Source organism: Eptatretus burgeri, chromosome 8, assembly GCF_056783735.1.
Source record: "Eptatretus burgeri isolate ZD-2024b chromosome 8, Ebu_testis_v1, whole genome shotgun sequence".
Taxonomy (NCBI): domain Eukaryota; kingdom Metazoa; phylum Chordata; class Myxini; order Myxiniformes; family Myxinidae; genus Eptatretus; species Eptatretus burgeri.
This window is the reverse complement of record NC_140968.1, coordinates 18717485-18729811: the sequence shown is the minus strand read 5'-3', so window position 1 is coordinate 18729811 and position 12327 is coordinate 18717485. Positions and strand designations below refer to the sequence as shown.

Genomic DNA, 12327 nt, shown 5'->3' with positions numbered 1-12327 from the left:
ATAATTCTTATGCTCATTTCAAAAAAATAAAAAAAATTCACTCCATAGAAATCTCATTCCACTTGAATTTCCTTCTGCCTGTACTTTTTGTTCACCATTCCCCCCCCCCCCTTTTCTCAAACACTTCAAGCTCTTCATTGAATAAAAATGCTTCTTCCTTTAAAATGCTTCACTTTTCTTATTTTTACATGAATATTACCCCATCTTCACAATCATCTATTCCTCTTCATCTTCAGAATACCTTTGTCCAATATGGGAATTTGGAATCAGCATTCCTCCACTTCATGTCCCCCTTTCTGCATCCCACTTCAACCTACCCTCTCAATCGTTCCCCCCACACCCACCACCACAATGCTTACCCTGCACCTGAGCAACTCAAACATCGCACATTACCGCACCCCTCAAAGCCTTCCTCAAATCTTGCCCCTGCAATACCCACCACCCCTGCCACCACAACCCTGCACCCTCCCAATGCCACCGCTCCATCCCCAACTTTATGGACCTCAATCAACCAAGGTCTCTGCTTTAACATGATAGATCTCTCAATCCAGGCCACTGCTAATGAACCAGATATCATCCATTTCACAGAATCTTTCCTTTCACAGGATGTCCCTGACTCTTTCGTGTCTCTCCCTGACTTGTCTCCAATTTGTTCAGCTTCAACCACAGCCTTGTGGTGGAGTTGCACTTTCCATCATTAACAATCTCTCTCTGCCCTTGCACTGATTTCTCAGGGTATTTGACTTCTCCCTACACTGAACGATCAATTCATTTACGCATTGTGATTTTGAGAATAGTTTTAACAAGTTGTTAGCTTGGCTTGTTAGCTTAACAAGTTGTTACTTTTAACAGCTTGGGCACTAACCCTAACCCTAATACTTTAAACAAGACGAGGATACTAAGATCCTCGTCCTCTTAATGATGACGTCATAAAACGAATATGACATCATTTTGATGTATCAGGTTTGTGATAAATTATCTGTGCTAATGCCCGGCTTGATTCCCACAAACAAAATTCAAACAGCTTGCCTAGTTTCGGAGATAATGGTATTGGCGATTTCCATTAGCGGCGATATTATGATGTCAACTTTTTTTCTAGGAGGAATTTCCAAAATCTGAGATGGTTACTGCCTGTGCGTGGGCTTTCTGCATACACATGGCAAGTTTCACGAAGATCCGATGAAAACTCTGGGTTGTGAAACAAAAAAATGTCAAAAAATAGGAATGACGTCATAAAAATTGATATGACGTCATAGTGATGTATCATATGTGCGGTAATTCATCTCTGCTAATGCCCTGTTCGATTCCTGCAAACAGAATTCAAAAAGCTTGCCTAGTTTCGGAGATAATTTTTTGGCGATTTCCATTAGCGGAGATATTTTGACGTCATAACTTTTTTTCTAGGAGGAATTTTCAAAATCGGAGATGGTTACTGTCTGCACAGGGTATTTTTACATATGTTTGCCAAGTTTCAGGAAGTTTCGATGAAAACTGAAGGCTGTAAAACAAACAAGTCCACGAGAACAACAAAGTGAGTAAGACTAAGAGATCCTCCATGAGGATCGAAAAATCTGACTCATCATGATGCCACCTAAAACACAACAATTGTTGCATGGACTCCAAGAACCACTTCATGTGACAGTTTCATCAGGCTGGGGCAACGCAGAAAGACGTCAGGCAAACAGATGGTATGACTGCCACCTGCAGATCCTGCCTGACCTCAGGAAGAAGCCATCTGAGGATCGGAACCTCTTCACAAACCCCAGGAGAGGGTGATAATCCTGTCTGAGAAGCCTGCTTGAGGACCTATTCACACCGTTCTTGTTTTCCATTTTCTCTCCCTCAGATTGTGTAGTACGATGTCCACTTAATCAGTTGGATACATGACTGAATTAAATTCCTTACAGCCCTGCTTAACTGAGCAGATAAATCCTGCCACTTATTGACCTAACCTTGGTCGGTCTGAATCGTGTGAATGCAGCTTCACGGCAGGGAGTCTGCACAGTCGCATTTACCGATGTATATTTTTTATGGGGAGTTCGCCCATCAGAAGGCCTTTAAGCCATTCAAAGGTGGGGTTTACAAAAAATAAATTGTGGGAACCGGAATTACCAGGATTAAATGAAACCTATTCACATCTCTCTTCAACTGGGAAAGGTTGATGTTACTGGGAAACAGGATGGAAGTAGGGAATTACAGAGTTTGGCAGGGCATGGGGGAAAAAAAACTGGAGGAATTTCGTACCGTGTTGCCCTAAGAAACAGATGGTGTGGGGTTGTGCAGAGACTGCCAAACGGATAATGTGTGTGAAAGAATGTACCTATCCCAACCAAAGTAAGAAGTGATGTCTGGACCAAGAAGGCAGTTGCCATCGAGTTATTAGGCCCCAACCAGTTTCAATGGAGGGGACAAAAGGGTTTCTGTCCGTCAGTCACACCTGTGCTTTTCAGACTTTTTTTCGATACCCTTAAACATATTTCACCGAAACTTGGGACACAGCTTTATTATGATAATTGATATAACCAGTTCGAGTTTCAGGGAATTTCGTCATATTTTCACAGAGTTATGCCCTTTTTGGACTTTGCAATACATGCCACCTACTGTGATATTTTCTAAGCAATACTCGCTCTTGTTGTAATGGTGTTTGGTCCATAACGATGTTGTGAAAAGAGGGGTATCTTGACCTGGACATGGATATGAGGTGGGTCTTCTTTTGATTGATGCTGATGAACCAGTCTTTTCCCAAGTTACTGACATTCTCAAGGTCCCAATCGAGATTGACGCTGGCTTGAAGGTGGAATGAAGCAGGCAGACAGCAAGGATAAGTTCTGTAGCAGGTTGTGTCATCAGCAAAAATGGTGAGCTGAAATGAAATGGTGTGGGCACATCATTCCTGTAAAGCAGAAACATCAAAGGCCCCAACATCGACCTGGGCAGCACCTGCATTTATGATATGGGCTGCAGAAGATTGACCCTCATGCCACAAAAATTGGTGATCTGTGAGAATTCTGAGAATGGTGCATTCAGATGCCCAGGAATACGATACGACTGCAGCTTGTGAATGAGACCCTTGTGCCAAACTATCAAAAGCCTTGGAGATGTCAAGGGCAACAAGTCTGGCCTCACCACATGAGTTTAGGCCTGGTTCAAATGTTCAGTCATGAGAGAAAGAGCACCATCAGTCGCTCGGAAATGATGAAATCCATCCTGAGCATCAGTTTGGAGATTGTTGTCTTCCAGGATGGTGAAAACCTGCTCATTGATAAGGCATTCCAAGACTTTGATCCTTATGGGAAGAAAGCTGATCGGCTGAGATTTGGATGGATCTGATTTCTCCCCAGAACCTTTAAAAGGCAGGTACAACTGAAGCCAACTTCCAGAAATATGAGAAAACTGATTTTGATAAGCATAGGTTGTACAGGTTTGAGAGAATAGGGGGCAATTCTGACAAGCACATCTTCAGGACAATCCCAGGGATACGATCTGGTCCAGTAGCTTTTGAAATGTCCAGCCCTTGTATGATTTTCCCAACATTCTGAGGAGTGATAATAATAGTGGATACATTAATGTTCACATGGGTGGGACAAGTCAGTAACGATTAATTTTTTGGTCATCAAGTGTAGAGTTTGCAGAGAAACGCTGCACCTCTATAGTTTGCATTGCCCAATGAAGTACAATGAAAAACCACCTTTTGGTTTCCATAATTTTCCTCTGTTTGTTTGTGTGCAGGATATCTCAAAAAAGGTTGTGGACGGATTCGGATGAAACTTGGTGGACACTTTGGGTGTGTGACAAGCAAGAAATGATTCAATTTGGGTGAAGATTTGAATCCAGATCCGATAATTTTTCAAGTGATTCTTCACTATTGACAGATTGGGCTAAATTGATATATAATACTGTTGGGGAGCAGAGTTTCAGCGGTGAGCACGACCGCTAGATGGAGCAGTAGAGTCGGCTCCACTGAACACCCAGAATCTAGATCGTCCCTTTCCGATAACTCCAAAGGTACGGGTCCCTTACAGGACCGTGAATCATCAATAATTGAACCGCGTGGGACAGGGTTATTTGCCAAACTTCAAAATACCTGGAGGCCCACGTGGCTAGCTACCGAGGAATTCACACCCTCGACGGAGCTCAAACGGGACGAGCCGTTACCGCGCCCGACCCCTGCGTAAACCGAGCGGATGGTTACCGAGGTCCCGTCGGTCAAAATGCACAACTACGGCAGCAACGGCCTTTTTAATCCCCCAACACGCACCGTGCTAAACCAATGAAGGAAAGGACGAGGACAAGCTGAAACATTCAACCAAATGTATATTTATTTACATCTCGCCGAAACCCCGTCACAGACGGATTCCGTTCATTCAACCACCCTCACCAGCTCACCCACACTCGTGGGACATGGACTGGACAGGGTGTGCTTGCCCCCGCCTACTCATCCCGCGCCCCTGCCCCATTCCCCCCACCTTCAATTTGCTTACCCCCGCCCAAAAATTAATTACTCCGGTCTCGCCTCTTCACTCCCCGCCCCCCGTCCCTTGATTCCCCGCCCCACCCCATCACACTCAACCCTGCCTAATTCACCCCAGCCCCCGCCCACTCATCCCCCGTCTCTTCACTCCTCGCCCCCGTCTCAACGAAAAGTGTTTATTCTGCTTCAGAGATTAAAGTTGACGATTGCCACTATGTGCAATGCACTCTTACAGGTACGAAGTTTCGTTCAGTCCAGGTCACAGTACCGAGAAAAACGTGACGCGACCGGGAGGAGGAGCACAAAATTGGTCCTTCAGTATTAATATATAGATAGGGGGAGGGAACACACAAAGAGGAGGGTTAAACCGACTAAAAGAAATGAAAGTATGTACAAGGCACAGAACACTTAACAATTCCGACTTACAGACTGGGCACACAGGCACACACCCAAAAGAAATGATGGCCACGGCCTTTATTCGGCACTTCAGCTCGGGTGGGAAGGTGAGCTGAAGGGGAGAACCTGTCTTGCACCTCTCCGCCTCATGCGGTTTTCGATGATCCGGTTCGGCGGGACTCAAACCCGCAACACAATGCAATGATGGACGCCAGCTGGCGCGAAGCTGAACCAGACAGAACGCCGGCAGGCCAGAGGAGATGACCAGGCGACGAGGCTGACTAGGCGACCTTCTTTTTCTCCCCAACAGACAGAACACACCCGAACACTTTTCACTCCTTCTCCAGAGGGGAGTAGCCGCCTCCTCGGACCCGCTCTCGCTCACTGGATGGTTTTGACGCGCAATTGCGCTCATTGCCACCATGATTGGCCGAAAGGGGCGCCAAGTCCGCTGATTGGACCGGTGGGGGGGGGGGGGCTGGTGGCCGTCACGGCAGACCGCCCCTCACACCGGACCGGGGGAGTCCCATTGGTCGAAGGATGGCAACCTCGCTCGCATCACTCCGATTAGGCGAGAGCCGCCGTGAGGTTCCGTCTTGAACTCCACCCACCGCGGGCGCTATGGCGTGGGGTCGAGGAAGCGAGGCGAAGGCGTGCTTTTGTTGTTATAAGTGTAAAAATCCTTCTATAAAATAACTTTGCAGCGCATGCACACTTAATTCCCATTAGACATAGGGGTTGGAACCCTAACTAGAAACACATACTTTCCTATATAACTGATCTATAGGGACTCTGACTGTTGTGTGCAGTAAGGTTCCAGATTCGCAAGAATACGATATCTCAAAAAACTTTGGATGGATTCGGATGAAAGGTGGTGGACAGGTTGGGTGTGTGACCACAACGATTCAATTCGATTTTGGTGAATATCCTAATCCAGATCAGGATACGGGAATTATTTAACTTTTAAAAGTGATTCTTCATCATTGAGAGATGGAGCCAAAAAACGATATCGTACTGTATGGCATGATATTTCAAAAATGTATTGTACACAACATGTTCTCGTCGATCAGGAATTGCGTGGCAGAAGTATGCACTCTACCGAGTGCCCTTCCAGTTGTGTAATTGTTTGTGGATCACCAGACGTAGTCAAGAATAGTGGGGCAGATAACAGCAATTTTTGAGAGGAATCATGCAAATTATGATACAAGCATCAAATTTGGCACATTTGTTCTCCAGGGGATTCTAATCAAATCTGCCTGATTGGCCATTTGAAAATCCAAATTTTGAAAAAAAAAAAACTTCAAAAAAGTCAAGATCACGAATCAATGTGGGATGCTGGCTGAGATTGGTGAATGTTTCAGAAACATCAAAAAAGACGTTCCAAATCTGCCATGCAGTTTCTTCCCTTTACCGCGGAAGGCAGATACGACGTCACATCCAGTGAACGCATGGAAGTATGGGATCCCGATAGCTTTCTCAGGCCCTATTGCAGAAACTACCTCATTGACTGGAATCCACCGCGCCTTGGCTCCTTGGCCAAAGGCAATCCACATGTTCTGAAGACCTAGTTCCTGTAAGGATGGCAATACAGATATTGCTATGACGAGTACGTCCGTGTCATTAGCCTTAATGAGAATGGACTTGCTACCATCCGTCGTTGCATCCCTGGCGTGTACAAATATTCGAGTGTCAACTTCTTCATGACAACATGGAGACACAGCATCCAGTGACTTCCTTGTGTTGCTAATGGCATCTTCTCCTTTTGTGACAATGACTGTGCTTGTCGTGTGTGCTTCACACATCTTTTCCGCAAGGAAGTGAAACAGCTCAGTCTTGTTGCTGTCATCTCGAAGAAAGCTTCTCCAGTTACTTGGGGTCTTACTGGTTCCTGTCACTCTTCTTCTGATTCCTTGCCACCTTTTCGACATTGCCTCGGACTTCAGACTTGACTTCTTGTACACATCAAACACTACGTCCACCCTCTCGTACCTGGCACCATAGGATTCCACCTTTGGGATGATGTCTTCTTTAGCATAGTCATCAAATATCTTTGAAGTGTGTGGAGGTAGGGCATTGATAAGTGCTGAGCCATCAATGATGACTGCATCTCCCCTTGGTTCTCTGTCTGGGATGTTCACTTGCGCTTCAAGAATTTCAGCCAGCTGTGACTTCAAAATTTTTTGAAGTTTTTAATTTTTTTTCAAATTTTTCAAAATTTGGATTTTCAAATGGCCAATCGGGCAGATTTGATCAGAAAGCCCTGCAGAACAGAAATGCCAAATTTGATGCTTGTATCAAAATTTGCACGATTTTTCTACGATCTACTACACTGCCTGTCTAACTTTACCTTTGTACCAAGTTTGATGAAATTCTGTCCAATATTTGAGTGAGGACGTAAACAGTAAAACTTCAGAGTTTGACCTTGACCTTTGACCTTTATCATATCTGGCCCAAAAGCTAATCACTTAATTGCCCTGTCTTACTTTAGCTTTTTACCAAGTTTGATGAAATTCTACAATTTGTTTCTTGAGTTATCGCGTAAATGAAATCCGGACGTACGAACGGACGTACGGCCAACCCGGAAACATCACCAAGGGTGCCGGAGGCATAAAAAAAAACATTGATCATGAATCAAAACGTCTACAACAACTCAAAATTGTTCCAAAAGAGCTTCCATAAGTTACATGAAAAAAAAAACCACATCAATGGTTGGACATCAAGGTATTTTTTTACATGTGAGGGTGTATAAAATAGTGACATACCAGACTTGGGTGTGAATCCATCATCCTGATCGTGGAGGTTGCAGACATCACTGAAACCGATTCCCCGGAAACCAGGAACATTTTCCAGCTGCACCTTTTGGAACCCAATAAATTTTTGGCCAAAACTGGAAAGTTCTCGAGTAACATTCTCCAAGTTGACGAACAGACTTCCCAACAGAGAAGAGCCTGCAAGCTGGACAACGTGCGGCTTCAAAAATGATTTCACAAATTTACAGAAGTCAGCATACATTGCAAATTTGAATTTCTCTTTGGCAAGAGAGAGGAGCTCTGTTCGCAATGAATCAGAGTCGATACAAGCTCGAAGAACCTTCCAATTCTCAATTCCAAGTATAGTGATCATTGCTTGGGCTGTTTCTGCTGCTCAGACCTTGTGATTGGAGCCATTTCAAGAAGTTTTCCATTTCACCGATGACCTGCCAGAGACACAATGCTCATGTTAACAAAGGAAAGGTTACACATGTTATTTTCTATACTCTGCATTTTATCTAATCAATGCAGGATTTTGTAGCCAGTTTGTTCACCTAATGTGGGCTGACAGGATGGCTTTGAGGTAGGCACACTTGCCCCTGAGTTGTCTACCTAGGGTTTGATTCTCGACACGGCTATGAACTATCACCGTGGTGTTTTACAGATAGAGAAAGGGATAAATGCGTGTGCCATCCTTCAGTGGAACGTTCAACTGGGAATGACTCTCACAGGATTAGTTGGTGGATAACAAAGATCCCATGGAATCTTTCTCTAAGAGGAAGCGAGCTACCACTGGCACGCTGGCCAAATTCGAAATTTCTTCTGCATTTTACAGGGGGCACTACATCAGTGGCACAACCACACTTGCAGCAATAATGCAACCAGCAGCCACTGCAGACACAATGAAAGAACCAAAAATGAAAGTGCCCCCTCCCTGCCTTGCTCTCTCATTATTGTTTCATTCATCAGCATATAATCAATATCCAAAGACAAAAAGGTAAATGCATCAACAGGAACACCATGGTTGCACAAAACAAGTGGAAAAGCCATGGTTGGGAAGAACCTCATTCTATTTCTTTCTTCATTTCCCTTTCATGGACACCCAGCAGTATTAAATACAAAACCTGCCAAAAGGGCGTAAGAGATCCTTGTGAGCCAACAGCCATCCATATCTGGTGCCAACTGCATCTGCGGACATCCTCCTGCAGATGGTTACCTTTCTGAGGAGGTTGGTGGTAGGATTTGCCCTCCAGCCACCACAAAACAAACAGAAGTGTTTGAGGTGGTGGTGCTGAGGTGTCATCCACCAGGTGAGTATCCTCAGATTAATCTGAGGCATCCCTTCGGGTGGGTGTCTGGAATGTCCAATCCCTAAGTGATGGGGATGGGCCAGGCATTTGCCTGGGGATGGCCAGACGGAGGCCCTGGAGTACCAGCTGAAAGTGGACGCAGTGACGCGCTGTGGAGCATCCTCCAATGAATGAATCAATGAGTTTCCATTCATACAGTGAGACCTAATGCCACCAATCTGCTCCTGGCCCACCCAGAGCAGGCCCTATATGAAATGCCACCCCACGCAAGATTCGTCTTCGGAGCCACCTCTCCGATTGTTCAACACGTGACCATCTTATGAGGGGTAGCAATCTCAGGCAGTGGTGAGAGGGTATGGGGCAGTGAGAGTAGGCAGTGGTGAGGGGGTCGCGAGGGCAGTCAGTGATGAGGGGGTAGCCAGGGCAGTCAGTGGTGAGGGGGTAGCGAGGGCAGTCAGTGGTGAGGGGGTAGCGAGGGCAGTCAGTGGTGAGGGGGTAGCGAGGGCAGTCAGTGGTGAGGGGGTAGCGAGGGCAGTCAGTGGTGAGGGGGTAGCGAGGGCAGTCAGTGGTGAGGGGGTAGCGAGGGCAGTCAGTGGTGAGGGGGTAGCGAGGGCAGTCAGTGGTGAGAGGGTAGCGAGGGCAGTCAGTAGTGAAGGAGTAGCAAGTTCAGGCAGTGGTGAGAGGGTATGGGGCGGTGAGGGTAGGCAGTGGTGAGGGGTAGCGAAGGCAGTCAGTGGGGGTAGCGAGGGGTAGCGAGGGCAGTCAGTGGTGAAGGAGTAGCAAGTTCAGGCAGTGGTGATAGGGTATGGGGCGTTGAGGGTAAGCAGTGGTGAGGGGGTCGCGAGGACAGTCAGTGGTGAGGGGCTAGTGAGAGAAGTCAGTGGTGAGGGAGGAGCGAGGAAAGTCAGTGGTGAGGGGGAGCGAGGAAAGTCAGTGGTGAGGGGGAAGTGAGGACAGTCAGTGGAGAGGGGGTAGCGAGGAAAGTCAGTGGTGAGGGTGTAGCGAGGAAAGTCAGTGGTGAGGGTGTAGCGAGGACAGTCAGTGGAGAGGAGGTAGCGAGGACAGTCAGTGGAGAGGAGGTAGCGAGGACAGTCAGTGGAGAGGAGGTAGCGAGGACAGTCAGTGGAGAGGAGGTAGCGAGGACAGTCAGTGGAGAGGAGGTAGCGAGGACAGTCAGTGGAGAGGAGGTAGCGAGGACAGTCAGTGGAGAGGAGGTAGCGAGGACAGTCAGTGGAGAGGAGGTAGGGAGGACAGTCAGTGGTGAGGGGGAGGCGAGGTCAGTCAGTGGCGAGGGGGTAGCGAGGACAGTCAGTGGAGAGGGGGTAGCGAGGGCAGTCAGTGGTAAGGGGTAGCGAGGGCAGTCAGTGGTGAGGGGTAGAGAGGGAAGTCAGTGGTGAGGAGGAAGCAAGGGCAGGCAGTGGATTTGAACCTGAGTCGTGTCAAAAGCATAAGATGCTGCCTCCATCGCTCATGATTTTTTGTTTCTGTTAAGAAACATGCCGCGATATCTTTGCTCTTGAATATGATGTTTTTTAACTTTGCACTATACATCTATGTGTATACTTGCATGTTGGTTCATCCATCCGTTTGTGTGTAACATTCCTTCCACAAGTGAAAGAAATCATTTGACCAGCATGTTGGTCAGGTGAAAAGGCGTCTTAAGAATGTGAAAAGGTTTGAGAGAAAAGATTGGAGCGAACATTTGCTGAATGTCACAAAAGCACACTTTGTAAACCAAGCACAGCATGCCAAGCCTGAACATCATATCATATCTCTCACTGAATGTGAGGTTTGAGGAACATACTCTCAGCAGGATGAAGATCGCTCAAATAGTGGCAGCATGGCAGCTGCAGAAGAGATGGCTGAAAGGAACAGAAGAAAAAAAAAACAATTTATTTGTCTTTCCCCTCCCTGAATCTTCTGCAAATACTCAGAAAGGTTGGCAGGAAGCAGACTTAAAGTCTGTTGCATAATTGATAGTCAGGAACACAGGTTGAAAGAGTACATATAAACAGGGTCATGAGGCTGGGGGGGTATTGGACAGAAAAGGAACAGGGCCTAGAGTAGCAATTGTTGAGCTAAAAGATACATCAATGAAGAGCAGAGTCCTCCAAAGCCTGGTGTTGGCTTCACAGTTAAAGTGACTGGCTTAACTGCTCGTTGGAGACAAAGTGCAACTAGCGACTGCCAAGGATTCTCCAAAGAGACCTGGTTCCAAAGGAATGAAGTCTCCATCTCAGATCCCTGGTCAGAGTCCAAGTCCCACATCCGTAAAGGAAGACTGGAAGCACCAAAGACCTGAAGACTCGCACTTTCGTCCTCCTGCACAGGTACTGACAGCCCCACACCCCAATATCCTGTGAATACATGACTCCCAAGGCCTGACCCAGACATCTATTGACCTCTGGCTCACAGCCAGCAGAGACATTAATGTTACTTCCAAGGTACGTGAATCTCTCCGTGACCTCAACATCCTCACTAACAACAAGTACAGACAAGATAGCAGCTTCCAAGATGTCATTGAAAGCCTGGATCTTAGTTTTGACCCAGGAAACTCATAATCTCAGTGGCTCCGACTCCTCATTCAGCACCTCGAGGGCCCCCGAAAAGATATCCAGAGTCTCTGCAAAGGTGACTGCATCATCTGCGAAACCAAAGTCAGAGATCTTGGCATTCCCAAATGATGCACCCTTCCTTGATATCTCCAACATCCTCCACAGAATCCAGTCGATGCAAGCACTGAAAAGTGTGGGGGCAGCACACACCCCTGACAAACTCTCGTAACAACTGGAAATAAGTCAGAGATGGCATCACCACATCTCACAGCACTCTCAGTACCAGAGTATAGTTCAGAAATCAGATTGATCAGTTTTGGTGGCACCCCATAAAGACCAAGAATCCTCCAGAGGGCAAATCAATTCACTGAATCAAACATTTTACAGAGATCAACGTCAGTTGCAAGTACCCCTTTCAAAACTCTCGGTGTTCAATGAGGATCCGAAGGGCAAGGATAAGGTCAATCATTGATCTCTTTGATGTAAATCCTGGCTGCTCTGCATGCTGGTTTTTCAAGTAGAAGGTGGCGAACTCTATCAAGATTTATACAAGGAAAAAAACTTGCCCGGCACTGAGAGCAACGTCACAATTAAACAATTATTTCTCAGAAACCATTTAACTTACCAATACTAGACTTTGCAGTTATGATCCACTCCTCTTGATGCATATATTTCACTCAAAAATGATGTCATCAGTCACGTGATGTGGCAGACACATTGGTTTAAAGGAAAAAAAATTATATTTCAGAAAACGCTGTAGCGATCGACGCGAAACTTTGCATTTGTGATCCACTGTCCTTACTCCATGAAAAGCAACATGTTTCACATCGATAAATCAGGTGGTT

General features: G+C 46.3%; 1 protein-coding gene across 1 annotated transcript in view; it reads right to left on the bottom strand.

The window, feature by feature from the left end:
- Nucleotides 1-12327, bottom strand: part of LOC147021235 (uncharacterized) — an 81490-nt gene that overhangs the window by 34596 nt on the left and 34567 nt on the right. The window contains exons 3-4 of the mRNA XM_085891027.1: nt 8018-8063; nt 7630-7822 (exon numbers count right to left, since the gene is read on the bottom strand). The gene's annotated coding sequence lies outside the window, so the exon portion shown is untranslated. The remainder of the gene's footprint in view (nt 1-7629; nt 7823-8017; nt 8064-12327) is intronic.